The sequence below is a fragment of the Crinia signifera genome, chromosome 3 (assembly GCF_055691185.1).
Source record: "Crinia signifera chromosome 3, ASM5569118v1, whole genome shotgun sequence".
Lineage (NCBI taxonomy): Eukaryota > Metazoa > Chordata > Amphibia > Anura > Myobatrachidae > Crinia > Crinia signifera.
Genome location: NC_139219.1, coordinates 13,609,291 through 13,625,017, shown reverse-complemented (window position 1 = coordinate 13,625,017; position 15,727 = coordinate 13,609,291). Strand labels below are relative to the sequence as shown.

General features: G+C 48.9%; 1 protein-coding gene across 1 annotated transcript in view; it reads left to right on the top strand.

The window, feature by feature from the left end:
* Positions 1–15,727, top strand: part of MSH2 (mutS homolog 2) — a 95,521-nt gene that overhangs the window by 14,992 nt on the left and 64,802 nt on the right. The window lies entirely within an intron of this gene.

The following is a 15,727-nucleotide window of genomic DNA, read 5'->3' as shown; positions in this document are numbered from 1 at the left end:
TTATACGGACTTGTAGTCTTGCCTGTCACATCTGATAACAGATAATCATCAGGCGAAGCTGTCAGGTGTGAGTGTTGGGGTGATAGCGGGTATGAAACCAGGCTCAAAAGTACTTGTTGTGAATGGCGTGGTCCTTATTGCAAGAAGAATACATGAGCGGATGTGCAATGGTGTAAAACAGGGGTGCCCAAAATGGTTCTTGAGATCTACCAACAGTTCATCTTTTCCAGGCCTGTGGATCTTTAGAATGTGTTGGTTATGAATGAATGCAGCAGGTTTGAAAATGTGACAGTTAGTAATGACTACAGCTGTGCACCAGCTAGGTGATCTGGGAAATGTGACAGTAATGACTACAGCTGTGCACCAGCTAGGTGATCTGGGAAATGTGACAGTAATGACTACAGCTGTGCACCAGCTAGGTGGTCTGGGGAATGTGACAGTTAGTAATGACTACAGCTGTGCACCAGCTAGGTGGTCTGGGGAATGTGACCGATAGTAATGACTACACCTGTGCACCAGCTAGGTGGTCTGGGAAATGTGACAGATAGTAATGACTACACCTGTGCACCAGCTAGGTGGTCTGGGGAATGTGACAGTTAGTAATGACTACAGCTGTGCACCAGCTAGATGGTCTGGGGAATGTGACAGTTAGTAATGACTACACCTGTGCACCAGCTAGGTGATCTGGGGAATGTGACAGATAGTAATGACTACAGCTGTGCACCAGCTAGGTGGTCTGGGGAATGTGACAGTAATGACTACACCTGTGCACCAGCTAGGGGATCTGGGAAATGTGACAGTAATGACTACACCTGTGCACCAGCTAGGTGGTCTGGGAAATGTGACAGTAATGACTACACCTGTGCACCAGCTAGGTGGTCTGGGGAATGTGACAGTTAGTAATGACTACAGCTGTGCACCAGCTAGGTGGTCTGGGGAATGTGACAGATAGTAATGACTACACCTGTGCACCAGCTAGGTGGTCTGGGGAATGTGACAGTAATGACTACACCTGTGCACCAGCTAGGTGGTCTGGGAAATGTGACAGTAATGACTACACCTGTGCACCAGCTAGGTGGTCTGGGGAATGTGACAGTTAGTAATGACTACAGCTGTGCACCAGCTAGGTGGTCTGGGGAATGTGACAGATAGTAATGACTACACCTGTGCACCAGCTAGGTGATCTGGGGAATGTGACAGATAGTAATGACTACACCTGTGCACCAGCTAGGTGGTCTGGGAAATGTGACAGATAGTAATGACTACACCTGTGCACCAGCTAGGGGATCTGGGAAATGTGACAGTAATGACTACACCTGTGCACCAGCTAGGTGGTCTGGGAAATGTGACAGTAATGACTACACCTGTGCACCAGCTAGGTGGTCTGGGGAATGTGACAGTTAGTAATGACTACAGCTGTGCACCAGCTAGGTGGTCTGGGGAATGTGACAGATAGTAATGACTACACCTGTGCACCAGCTAGGTGGTCTGGGGAATGTGACAGTAATGACTACACCTGTGCACCAGCTAGGTGGTCTGAGAAATGTGACAGTAATGACTACACCTGTGCACCAGCTAGGTGGTCTGGGGAATGTGACAGTTAGTAATGACTACAGCTGTGCACCAGCTAGGTGGTCTGGGGAATGTGACAGATAGTAATGACTACACCTGTGCACCAGCTAGGTGATCTGGGGAATGTGACAGATAGTAATGACTACACCTGTGCACCAGCTAGGTGGTCTGGGAAATGTGACAGATAGTAATGACTACACCTGTGCACCAGCTAGGTGATCTGGGGAATGTGACAGATAGTAATGACTACACCTGTGCACCAGCTAGGTGGTCTGGGGAATGTGACGGTTAGTAATGACTACAGCTGTGCACCAGCTGGGTGGTCTTGGAAATGTGACAGTTAGTAATGACTACAGCTGTGCACCAGCTAGTTGGTCTGGGAAATGTGACAGTTAGTAATGACTACAGCTGTGCACCAGCTAGTTGGTCTGGGGAATATGACAGTTAGTAATGACTACAGCTGTGCACCAGTTAGGGGGCTTGGGAAACGTGACCTGTTTGTAGATCTCAGAAGACCAGTTTGGCCAGCCCTGGTGTAAAAGGATACTTCTACCATGTGCAGCCTGACTAATGCTGCCCATACACTGCAATGGGCGGGCAGGGGGCAGAGGGAGCTCTTTCGGCAGCGTCTGGGGAGAGGGTTCCCAGCACTTATGGGCAGATTTATTAAGCCTGGTGAAGTGATAAAGTGGAAGGTGATGGTGCACTGGTTGCTAAGATGGCAGGTTTTTGCATAGGCATAATCCCGCTCGGCAGACATCAAGGGTGCACCACATGTGTGCTGAGTGACACTGATGAAGTACAATGCTCAGCACCACCAGCTCCCGTCACCCTGCGTGTATGGGGCTTAACAGACAGTCCATTAGCAACTTTATTTTTTTCTATTCTGTTCTTCTATAATGTGTGTTTTTGTGTTAATATAAGCAATTGCCTGGGGCAGAGTTCCAGAAAAGCTGGCAATACAAGAAGCTGATCTCTCATTATACATCATTTGCACTGCAAGGTATTTCCCGTGGTGCGCGGCAGAACATCTGGTTGTGTACTTGGTGTGATCTGACACTTATGCTGATGATCATTCTTGCATCCTGCACCTTTCGGTTCCCCTTTCCTGTCTGGGGTGTTGCTCTCTGCTTTGCTTTGCTTTGCTTCTGGCACAGTCCGTAGGAATAGCGGTCTACCTTTACATCCAATCAGGTGTGTGGTTTCATTTTAAATGCTACAGTTGAAACATGGTAGAATTTGGTTGTCATGGTTACACAAGTTCCTGTGTACCAGGAATGTACGGAACGTATATTAATGGGGCTTATTATTCCAGGACCTCCTGGAATCTACACATGAAATGGTCACTCGGTGGGAACTAGTTCTATACTAGTTTAAAGCCTGACCAATTGACAGCTTCTGCTGTGTACTTACACTTGGAGCTGTGACAGTTTTTACTTTCACTTTCAGCTGTGACCTTTTTTTAGCCCACAAACTACAGCTCCCCCTCTCTCCCCGTATCCAGCAGGTTTAAAAAGGATCAATGTCCCTGCAAAAATTGCTTTTACTTTCTTATGACCTCTTAGCACACAAAGGACTCATTTGGGTACTTGTTTCCTAGCACGGCCACAATCGTGTGGATCATGTACCTTTTAAGTTAAGGTACACGATGGACCCAATTTCCTTTGAAATCAGGTCCATTTTGCCGGCAAAGGTACAAAATCGGAGGCATCGCGTCGGTCGGGACCATTAACATTGGTCCCGACGCGATGCCCCCGATTTTGCCATAGGCTTCAATGTTAAAATATTTTTTAACATTGAAATCGTGAGGATCGCGTCGGTCTTGTGCCATTATAATGGCACAAGATGAGATGGACTTGATTAAGTCCATCTCACCTTTAAAAAAAATGTGAAATGGGCCAATATGACTTATTTCACATTATAGATGTCCCCGTCGTCACCCCACGATAGACGCCAACCCGAAGCGTGGCGAGCGCAGCGAGCCCGCGAGGGGCGGCGGTGCGCGTCCTCCGACCTTTTCATTCCCCTACTATCCACGTCGGCGTGGAGTTGAGAATATAAAGTGTGGCGAGCGCAGCGAGCCACCGAGCCCGAAGCGTGGCGAGCGGACGCGTATAACTTCACAGGTATACGCGTCCCCTCGCTGCGCTCGCCACGCTTCGGGCTCGCTGCGCTCGCCACACTATATATTCTCAACTCCACGCCGATGTGGATAGTAGGGGAATGAAAAGGTCGGAGGACGCGCACCGCCGCCCCTCGCAGGCTCGCTGCGCTCGCCACGCTTCGGGTTGGCGTCTATCGTGGGGTGGGGTTTACGTCGTAAAATTTGGGGGTCTAGGGACTATTTAACATTGAATCCAATGTAAAATCGGGTCCCAGGGACCCGATTTACATTTCATTCAATCAAAAAATCGGGTCCATCGCATGCGACCAAATCGCATGCGATGCGATCGATGTGATTTTTCCGACACGACCACCCCGATGTAAATCGGTGTGGCCGTGCTAGGAAACAGGTACCCTCAATTTGGTTACTGGTGGAGTGTGTATGTGTATATGTATGTATGTGGAGCCCAATAGAAGCATGTGTACAGAATATCTACAGCAGGGAGGTTTAGAGGATGCTTATGACATCACAGCTGACTTCCTTTTTCTTTAATGAATCATTGTCCTGCTCCACAACTGATAAATGGTGAATTTGTCTGTTAAGCAATGAAGTACCTCTAGTGATATCTGCTGCAGTGACGTCCGTGTAAGTGTGTGGTTATGTTTGTTTTGTATAGGTCTATATAAGTACCTGTGTGACAATGTATAGTATGAAGAATAATTCCCTGCTTTGAACTATATAAATATTTGGAATCGCCACCCATATCCTGTATATAAGCAAAGCCTGCTACTTTGTTCCTTAATATGGTCACGGAACTGAACTGTGACTCCTACTATCCACCTTTCCCCAGCATAGCCCTCATTATGTTCCTAGTAGTCAGTCGGCTCCCTCTAGTGGTGCTGGAGAGTAGGGCAGGTTGTGGAAATATCTGCTGTGAAAATGTCTTTGCAGCTAGACAGAAGTTAAATATTGTAGTATAGGTGATCTGATATAAACATTTTAGCACTTTGATATGGTTGGTTACTATTCTACAGGCTGTATTCCTCTTGCTATCCCTGGGGGGTGGTCAGCTGAAATGCCCAAATGTGTCACTAAACCTGACCATAATGAGCACGATATTGGCAAAGAAATAGATCTATTTGAATATCGCCGTATGGTCTGTCGTCCTTTTCGAGTGGAGATCTGGTGCGATATAACCATTCAATACCACCCTGTGTAGCCAGGGGATTACTAAAGCATCTGGAGGGGGTGATCATGTGTCCAAGAGGTGGCAGAAGGACCCTGCCCTTTCTGGAACTCCCTTTTTTAATGACCTAGGTCTGTTGAGTTTCCGATAGGGAACTTCTGCTGACTAATAGAAGAGATGATGTATAACTCTGCAGGTCAGTGTGTGAGGAGTCTGTGGGCTTCTGTCGTCATCACGCTTCCTGTCTCTGTAGCGTAGTTCCGTCACGACCAGGTATCTGTGTGTGTCTTCCTCAGGCCAGTCTCGGCAGGTTTCGGATTTCACAACTTCTCAAGAATGAACTGGGTGGGGCGGTTTCACTATGCACGGGCAATAAACTCCTGCTGCTGTGTTGTTGGAACACAGTATGTGTGTTCTACGTATTACCATGTTTAATAGGCCGTGGAATATCGCACACCATTTATCTACAAGTTACTACTTGGCCAAATAACTGAATAGGGAATTTAGTATTCAACTTCATTGTTTGGTAATAGTGGCTGTTACAGGAATCCACCGATGATCACATTTCATTGTAGTAAATATGTGAAGAAAGCTTACAGATCCCGGACAGGCGAGTGAGTGATCCTGCGGGTATTTCATGCAGGAACGGTCACCGGAATGAAGAACGTTCCGCTCTTTAGCCGGTACAGATACCAGCAATTTCCATGGTTATGGATTGAATGTAGAGTTTTAGAATTCCATTGTTGTAACTTTTAAGCCAGTGATTACCAAACGGCCCTCGAGCTTCAATGTTTTTTTTTTCAAGGACCCCCCAGGGTAATTGTATCTTGCTGAGAAATGAAATACGTATATCATTACCCATCAGTGATTTGGGATCTGGAAATGACCCTCGCCTGCACTCTGCAGTGAGTTTGATCCTTGTACAGTATGTAAAATCAAAATGATCCATTCTAATGACCTTCTTATCCTGCCGTGCCCTGGGTGATATCAGCCACCATCACGTCTGCTGCATTTTGTACCTAACCACCCCCCCTTCACCCACCCCTGTCCTTTGATATGAGGAAAGGTGAAGCACTGCTACTCAGTCCGGAATTCAGGGGAAATTCTATTCCATTATTATTAAGTTTCTTATATAGCGCACACATATTCCGCAGCGCATTACAGACAATATTTGACCATTCCCATCAGTCCCTGCCCCAGTGGAGCTTACACTCTATAATCCCTACCACATGTACACACACAGACATTCTAGGGTTAATTTTATTGGGAACCAATTAACCTACCAGCATATTTTTAGATTGTGGGGAGAAAACGGGAGTACCCTGAGGAAACCCACGCAAGCACGGGGAGAATATACAAACTCCACACAGGTAGGGCCATGGTGGGAATCAAACCCATGTCCTCTGTGCTGTGAGGCAGTAATGCTATAACCATTACACCATCCGTACTGCCCGTATATATAACACATGGTGGGGATAGAACCCATGACCTCAGTGCTGTGAGGCAGTAATGCTAACCATTACACCGTCCGTACTGCCCCGTATATATAATACATGGTGGGGATAGAACCCATGACCTCAGTGCTGTGAGGCAGTAATGCTAACCATTACACCATCCGTACTGCCCCGTATATATAACACATGGTGGGGATAGAACCCATGACCTCAGCGCTGTGAGGCAGTAATGCTAACCATTACACCATCCGTACTGCCCCGTATATATAACACATGGTGGGGATAGAACCCATGACCTCAGCGCTGTGAGGCAGTAATGCTAACCATTACACCATCCGTACTGCCCTGTGTATATAACACATGGTGGGGATAGAACCCATGACCTCAGTGCTGTGAGGCAGTAATGCTAACCATTACACCGTCCGTACTGCCCCGTATATATAACACATGGTGGGGATAGAACCCATGACCTCAGTGCTGTGAGGCAGTAATGCTAACCATTACACCGTCCGTACTGCCCCGTATATATAATACATGGTGGGGATAGAACCCATGACCTCAGTGCTGTGAGGCAGTAATGCTAACCATTACACCGTCCGTACTGCCCCGTATATATAATACATGGTGGGGATAGAACCCATGACCTTAGTGCTGTGAGGCAGTAATGCTAACCATTACACCATCCGTACTGCCCCGTATATGTAACACATGGTGGGGATAGAACCCATGACCTCAGCGCTGTGAGGCAGTAATGCTAACCATTACACCGTCCGTACTGCCCTGTATATATAACACATGGTGGGGATAGAACCCATGACCTAGCGCTGTGAGGCAGTAATGCTAACCATTACACCATCCGTACTGCCCTGTATATATAATACATGGTGGGGATAGAACCCATGACCTCAGTGCTGTGAGGCAGTAATGCTAACCATTACACCATCCGTACTGCCCCGTATATATAACACATGGTGGGGATAGAACCCATGACCTCAGTGCTGTGAGGCAGTAATGTAACCATTACACCATCCGTACTGCCCCGTATATATAACACATGGTGGGAATAGAACCCATGATCTCAGCGCTGTGAGGCGATAATGTAACCATTACACCGTCCGTACTGCCCCGTATATATAACACATGGTGGGGATAGAACCCATGACCTCAGTGCTGTGAGGCAGTAATGCTAACCATTACACCATCCGTACTGCCCCGTATATATAACACATGGTGGGAATAGAACCCATGATCTCAGCGCTGTGAGGCGATAATGTAACCATTACACCGTCCGTACTGCCACGTATATATAACACATGGTGGGGATAGAACCCATGACCTCAGTGCTGTGAGGCAGTAATGCTAACAATTACACCATCCGTACTGCCCCGTATATATAACACATGGTGGGGATAGAACCCATGACCTCAGTGCTGTGAGGCAGTAATGCTAACCATTACACCATCCGTACTGCCCCGTATATATAACACATAGAACCCATGACCTCAGTGCTGTGAGGCAGTAATGCTAACCACTACACCATCTGTGCTGCCCATATATCTTTCATAGTGTCACACAATTTTGCTATCTGCTCAAGTAAAAATGCATGCGTTTAACCCTGGGATTAACACTTGCCCCCCTTGAGTCTTCCTCGCCTTCCTGTCCCTCTCATGGGCTTACTGATTTATTTAATTAATATCCTGAGAGGACTTCTAACTGGACACAGTCAGAATGCCAGAAATCAGTATAACGACGCCGACATCCCAACTGCTGTCAGAAGACCGGCACAGCAACTCCGAAGAGGTCAGGATGTCGACACCAGAATAATGATATCCTGCGTCCGATCTGTGTAAGTATGCAGAGGGCAGTAGCAGACAGCTGGAGAAAAGGGTGTTAGGTTTACACACAAGTGAGGGGACTTAATCCGCCGACTGCCCTTACAGCTGCGCCAGGATATACCGGTAATCCACCTGCTAGTGTTCCTTCTGCACGGGGGCAGCATAAAGGGGGTGGACAAGGGCCACCGATGTCACTGTTGTGGGCGGTCTCGGGCTACCAATGTCAAAAAAAGGGTGGGCCTGGCCGACGCCATCAGTAAACGGGGCGGGCCTCGCCGAAGACACTGTGCTGCTGGGGGAAGCGCTGGACATAGCCATCTATGGCCGCGCTAGGCTTCCCCGTGCAGTGTTCACGAAAACCACCCAAAAAAGTGGGTCCCGGGGACCCTTCACTTCTAAAAATTGGGGTCCTACCTGACCTTTTCTGGGTCCCAACGGAATAAAGCCTCCTCTCCCCTTCTCCCCAGCATGGCACATGTGGGTCAGGGGGGGGGGAGTATCAATTGGCCCACTCGCATAAATATACATATATACTAGAAATTATACAAACCTGAAAATAGGGACAGTGCGCGCCGGGGAAGTGGTGTGGTCACATAGTAGTAGTACCAATTCACATTACAGCACACACCGGTATGCCCAGTACACATTACGGCACACACCGGTATGCCCAGTACACATTACAGCACACACACCGGTATGCCCAGTACACATTACGGCACACGCCGGTATGCCCAGTACACATTACAGCACACACCGGTATGCCCAGTACACATTACAGCACACACCGGTATGCCCAGTACACATTACAGCACACACCGGTATGCCCAGTACACATTACAGCACACACCGGTATGCCCAGTATACATTACAGCACACACATTAATGGCCAGTAAACATTACAGCGCACACCGGTATGCCCAGTACACATTACAGCACGCACCGTAATGCCCAGTACACATTACAGCACACACCGTAATGCCCAGTACACATTACAGCACACACCGTAATGCCCAGTACACATTACAGCACACACCGGTATGCCCAGTACACATTACAGCACACACCGTAATGCCCAGTACACATTACAGCACACACCGGTATGCCCAGTACACATTACAGCACGCACCGTAATGCCCAGTACACATTACAGCACACACCGGTGGGGGACTGGATGTGGCTGGAAGAACTGAAACGCTGCTCTGAGTTGAGTTACAGCCATATCGCATACCGTCCCCCGCTCTCTGCAGCAAAATGGAGTTACGCGGGGGGCGTCAGAAGGATGCAGAGCCACAGACACTGACAGTGCTGCTCTCCTAACAAATGGCAGGGCGTGCGGCTTTAGTAACTGTCAGGGCGTGCACTTGCAGGGATTGGCTGCCGGACGGCCACTGTGCAATGATTGGGTCCCGGCGGCCGCTGCTGTGATTGGCTAACGGCGGCTCACAGGCGCAGCTCAGCGCGTCCTCGGGGACCCCTTCAGTTTGAAAAACTGAGTCCTCGGTGGCCGTTTTAGGTTAAAATACGCGCTATAGCGCGTATTTGCGAACCCTGCCGTGCACCCCGGCGGGGACAGGCAGAAGGCTTTTAGCTCTGCTAGAGGGGCAGGGTGCATTTTGCCCTTTAAAAATTGGGAGGACGCAGCGCCCAGCTAAAACGGCCTAGCTGGAGCACTAACCTGCCCGTTTTTGATGTCACTCCCGACAGATCTGGCGGATATTTTTTTTGTCCGTTTTATTGTTATTTCCTCCCTTACACATTACCAGACTTCTGGTGCAACCAGCCTTCTAGTTGTCTGCTGGTATTGATCATGTTTAGATTCTCCATATTGGGGATTGTCATGATTTTACGACTTAATGGAAAACTTAATTGCCTGATACATTCTGTAAGTAGCAGTCCACATATTTGCCATGGTTGGGCTCTGTACAGACTTGTTAAGGGGCCTACACATGGCGATTTTAGCTAGATTTATCCAGCAGGCTGGATCTTAATAACACGTGATAGTGCCGTGTGGGGCCGCACATCGCTATCTACACACGGACTGATGAAGGGGCATTTTGGAAGCAATCTAGCCAGATTGCTTAAAAAATGGCTGAAATTACCCCGTGTAGGCCCCATTTCACAGTATATTAAGTCTCTTAATTGGAAATGGTGGAACTACTTTTTTCTATATTTTTAGCAGTTTATTCTCTAGAATTCGTAATAGGCCTAAACTAAGGCATGCTCTAGAGGCTGAGACCAATTACGTCTCAGAGGTGGTGTCTAGTTAAAAGCAGATGATACAGAAACCTGGTGGCGGGGGGATGCATTGATAAGGAGAAACCAGGAACGGGAGCTGGTCAGAGAGGTGTACCTACTGAATGTTTGGAACGTCAACAGTTGAGTTTCAAGGACTTAGAGCAGGGGTGGCCAACCGGTCAGAGGCAAAGAGCCAAAAAATATCGTTGGTCAAGCCAAAGAGCCAACATCATGCGCGCGCCGAAGGCGTGCGTGCCAAAAAGGGGTGTGATCGGGGGAGTGGCCAGGGACGTGGTCATATGACACAAGGGGAGTGGCCACATGACAAAACTTTATGCCCCTAGTGCCAGATATGCCCCCCACAGTGCCAAACCTCATATGCCCCCCACAGTGCCAAACCTCATATGCCCCCCACAGTGCCAAACCTCATATGCCCCCCACAGTGCCAAACCTCATATGCCCCCCACAGTGCCAAACCTCATATGCCCCCCACAGTGCCAAACCTCATATGCCCCCCACAGTGCCAAACCTCATATGCCCCCCACAGTGCCAAACCTCATATGCCCCCCACAATAACAAACCTCATATGCCCCCCACAATGCCAAACATCATATGCCCCCCACAGTGCCAAACATCATATGCCCCCCACAGTGCCAAACATCATATGCCCCCCACAGTGCCAAACATCATATGCCCCCCACAGTGCCAAACATCATATGCCCCCCACAGTGCCAAACATTATATGCCCCCCACAGTGCCAAACATTATATGCCCCCCACAGTGCCAAACATTATATGCCCCCCACAGTGCCAAACATTATATGCCCCCACAGTGCCAAACATCATATGCCCCCACAGTGCCAAACATCATATGCCCCCCACAGTGCCAAACATCATATGCCCCCCACAGTGCCAAACATCATATGCCCCCCCACAGTGCCAAACATCATATGCCCCCCCCACAGTGCCAAACATCATATGCCCCCCACATTGCCAAACATCATATGCCCCCCACAGTGCCAAACATCATATGCCCCCCACAGTGCCAAACATCATATGCCCCCCACAGTGCCAAACATCATATGCCCCCCACAGTGCCAAACATCATATGCCCCCCACAGTGCCAAACATCATATGCCCCCCACAGTGCCAAACATTATATGCCCCCCCCCCACAGTGTCAAACATCATATGCCCCCCACATTGCCAAACATCATATGCCCCCCACAGTGCCAAACATCATATGCCCCCCACAGTGCCAAACATCATATGCCCCCCACAGTGCCAAACATCATATGCCCCCCACAGTGCCAAACATCATATGCCCCCCACAGTGCCAAACATCATATGCCCCCCACAGTGCCAAACATCATATGCCCCCCACAGTGCCAAACATTATATGCCCCCCACAGTGCCAAACATTATATGCCCCCCACAGTGCCAAACATTATATGCCCCCCACAGTGCCAAACATCATATGCCCCCACAGTGCCAAACATCATATGCCCCCCACAGTGCCAAACATCATATGCCCCCCACAGTGCCAAACATCATATGCCCCCCACAGTGCCAAACATCATATGCCCCCCACAGTGCCAAACATCATATGCCCCCCACAGTGCCAAACATCATATGCCCCCCACAGTGCCAAACATTATATGCCCCCCACAGTGCCAAACATTATATGCCCCCCACAGTGCCAAACATTATATGCCCCCCACAGTGCCAAACATTATATGCCCCCCACAGTGCCAAACATTATATGCCCCCCACAGTGCCAAACATTATATGCCCCCCACAGTGCCAAACATTATATGCCCCCCACAGTGCCAAACATTATATGCCCCCCACAGTGCCAAACATCATATGCCCCCACAGTTAGGAAGCTGGGCCCTCCAGCACAGGTGTTGCCCACAGTGCAACACCTATGCTGGAGGGCCCAGCTTCCTAACTAAAAGCCCCACCTAGAGGGCCAGGAGGGCCCAACAAACAAATAAGCCACGGGCCAAGAAGGCCCGACTAATGCGCCCACAGGCCGGAAGGGCCTGAATGTGCCCACGGGCCTAGTGCCTGACACCCGGTGGTCTAGGGTGGATGGGGGGTAGGAGACCAAAGGCCCCTACCTGGTGTTGGGAGAGGCCGCTGGGGGGAGCTTCGTTAGCTCTTTTGCTTCCCACCCCCGCTGGGCTCTCCTGGAAGAACAAAGAAGATGGCTCCCGAAGGCGCCGGAGATCTTCTGTCTTGATCCCGGCGTCTTCTGGCCTCTTCAGCGGCGCCGGAACTGTTCTCCCCGCCGCCGTCTTCTGCTCCGTCCTCCGGCGGCTTCTCGCCTCTTCAGGAGCGCTCCTGCGCTCCACCGGCATGGACATCTCGCCCTCCCGCTGGCGTCTGATGTCAGACGCCGGGGGCGGGGTGGAAACGGCGCGGCGAGCGCTGATTGCCTCGCCGCGGCCGTTTCCTATTGGCTGCCGATGCGGCGTTTTCAATTGGCAGCCGAATTGGCGCCAAATTAAAAACCCCGATGGGAGCCACAAATTTCAGCGTGGCGAGCCGCATGCGGCTCGCGAGCCGCGGGTTGGCCACCGCTGACTTAGAGGGACCTGACATGAGTATTTAAGGTCCATTTCTAAAGTAGCAAAGGTAGATACTGTATCAAGATAACCAGGTGTGAGGCGCTTGATATGGGTATGATTTGCTAAGCAGCAGTTCAGATATGGGGTAGTCAGCCCCAACAAAAATGAATAACAAAAAACAGGAAGAGGGTGAACTGCGCTAAATGAAACACAGATGTGTGACAAATTACATTTAATGAAAATAATACGTTTAAAAACACATTTTGTCAGACAATAAAAAATTAGACACTGGTAGAACACTTATTGGAACTGATAAAGATCATTTGAAATGATAGTCACCAATTCCGTCCGCCAGTACTGGGGAGATAAACGATGTAACTTTGGAGTGGTATTTATCCCTTTTTCTCCTGATGGTTGGTGAGATGTTGTCTTATCACCTTGAGTGAGAGATGTACTTTTGGAGGGTTAGCGTTTCTCCAATGTGACCTGATGCCTCCGTATTTTTACCGTGATCCGGGCTTTCTGATGAAGGGCCCAGTTTTGTCTTGTAAGGGGTTGGCGGCCTCCTAGATGCTAGATGTATTTGTTGCCGCGGGCTGTGATTCAAGCTTGAAAAAGCTGCCTAGAGCGGCGAAACGCGTAGGTGCCACTTGAACATTAATTCCTGAACTGGATAGCCACCACCACTTGCCACATAAAGGAGAAAGAACCTCCTTGGTTACCACTGACCTATCACCTCTGGGACTCTGAATCACAGCCCGCGGCAACAAATATATCTAGGTGGAACGCCAACCCCTTAAAAGACGAAACTGGGCCCTTCATCAGAAAGACCGGATCACGGTAAAAATGCATCAGGTCACGTTGGAGAAACGCTATCCCTCCAAAAGTACATCTCTCACTCAAGGTGATAAAACATCTCACCGTGAATCTTCCAGTACTGGCGGACGGAATTGGTGACTATCATTTCGGTACTTGTGTACTTTCACGGCACCCATCGCATGCCATATGTAGTGGCATGCGATTTTTGCAGTTTTTAAGCATTTTTAAAAATCGCATGCGATAGCGTCGCATGCGATTTTTAACAGAAATGCATTGAAATTAGTATCAAACATGTTCAATGGCCCCCAAATGTCATTTTTGAGGCTGTACCACCCCCACTATCAACGCAAACCCGAAGCGTGGCGAGCGGCGGCGGTACGCGTCCTACGACCTTTTCATACCCCCACTAGCCACGTCGGCGTGGAGTTGAGAATAGAAAGTGTGGCGAGGGGACGCGGACACCAGTGAAGCCCGCGAGGGGACGCGTATACCTGTGAAGGTATCCGTGTCGGCTCGCTGCGCTCGCCACGATTCGGGCTCGGTGGCTCGCTGCGCTCGCCACACTTTCTATTCTCAACTCCACGCCGACGTGGATAGTGGGGGTATGAAAAGGTTGTAGGACGCGTACCGCCGACCCTCGCGGGCTCGCGTTGATAGAAAATATGCTACATTAAATAATAAAAAAAGGAATTTTTAAATACATTAAATAATAAAAAAAGGAATTTTTTACTTATTTATTTAAAAATCAGCATACAATTAGTTGCAAATAAACCTCAAAAATAGGCCCACAGCATACTGCAGCGTCCAAAGCTCTTCTTGCATCAACTACACGGACCCTCATCTCCAGCGCAGATGGATCAAATGTCAGCATAGCGTGTGAGGGCGGCGCATTGGAAGGCTTCCTCCCTGCACCGCATACTCACTGTGACACGGCATTTCCTCTGCGCCGTGTGATGTCACAACCCTTCTGCCTGACAGGGGCAGGCAAAAGTTCAGGAGCTTTGTAATGGCATCTGCCCTCACTGACTTTTATCAACATGGATTGGCAGCCTAGAGCAGTGTCAGACATAGCGTACATCCAAGGTTCACCACCCTGCGCACATATTGCCCCAGCCTGCACACTCTACCACTACCTGGCCAACAGGGCAAAGCAGTGCTGTGACTCGCGGGTGGGAAGAGGGCGGGGCCTGAAATATGCACCATCACTAGATTTTAGGTAAAATATGCAATAACAAGTGAGAATGGGCAAAATATGCAAATGCTTATAATCCTGTCTCTAGTAATCACCCATCAGGGTGCTTGTACAATTAAAAATCGGTTATGATCAGGTCGCATGCGATGCGATCGATACGATGGCATAAGATAAAAATTGTGGGGGCCGTGCTAGGAAACAAGTACCGAAAGTATTACTTATCCCAGACTGCTTGGCCAGCGGCACGTGTGTGGGGGCGGCGGAGGAAGGAATTAATGTAGGCTTTTGATGAATACGAGGCAGTCCTAGTAATTAAAGTGGTGTTTGTGCACCTGTATCGGGCCCATGTGTGATACTGAATAGGATCCCACGTGATTCTGATAGAAGTCCTTTACATTAATGTAAAATAACAGGACACAGTGCAGTATTTACGATACTCCCCCCTCATTGTATAGAATGTATTTAAAAGTGTTTGAATGGTAAAGAATAGCCAATAAAGAAATGTAAGTTATGTAGGGACATGAGTTGATATAAGGATGGGTTTTTGAACTTGCAGATGGGAATCCTCAACATGCAAATGTTCATGAAAACCTAATGAGAATAGAGACATTTCATACTCTAAGGCAGTGGTTCCCAAACTGTGTGCCGTGGCTCCCAGGGGTGCCTCGGGACACTTGCAGGGGTGCCACGGGTTGGTGGTCCAGGACCAATTCAAATTATTTATGATCAATTATTTCTGGATAAAACCAGTGCTGGTGG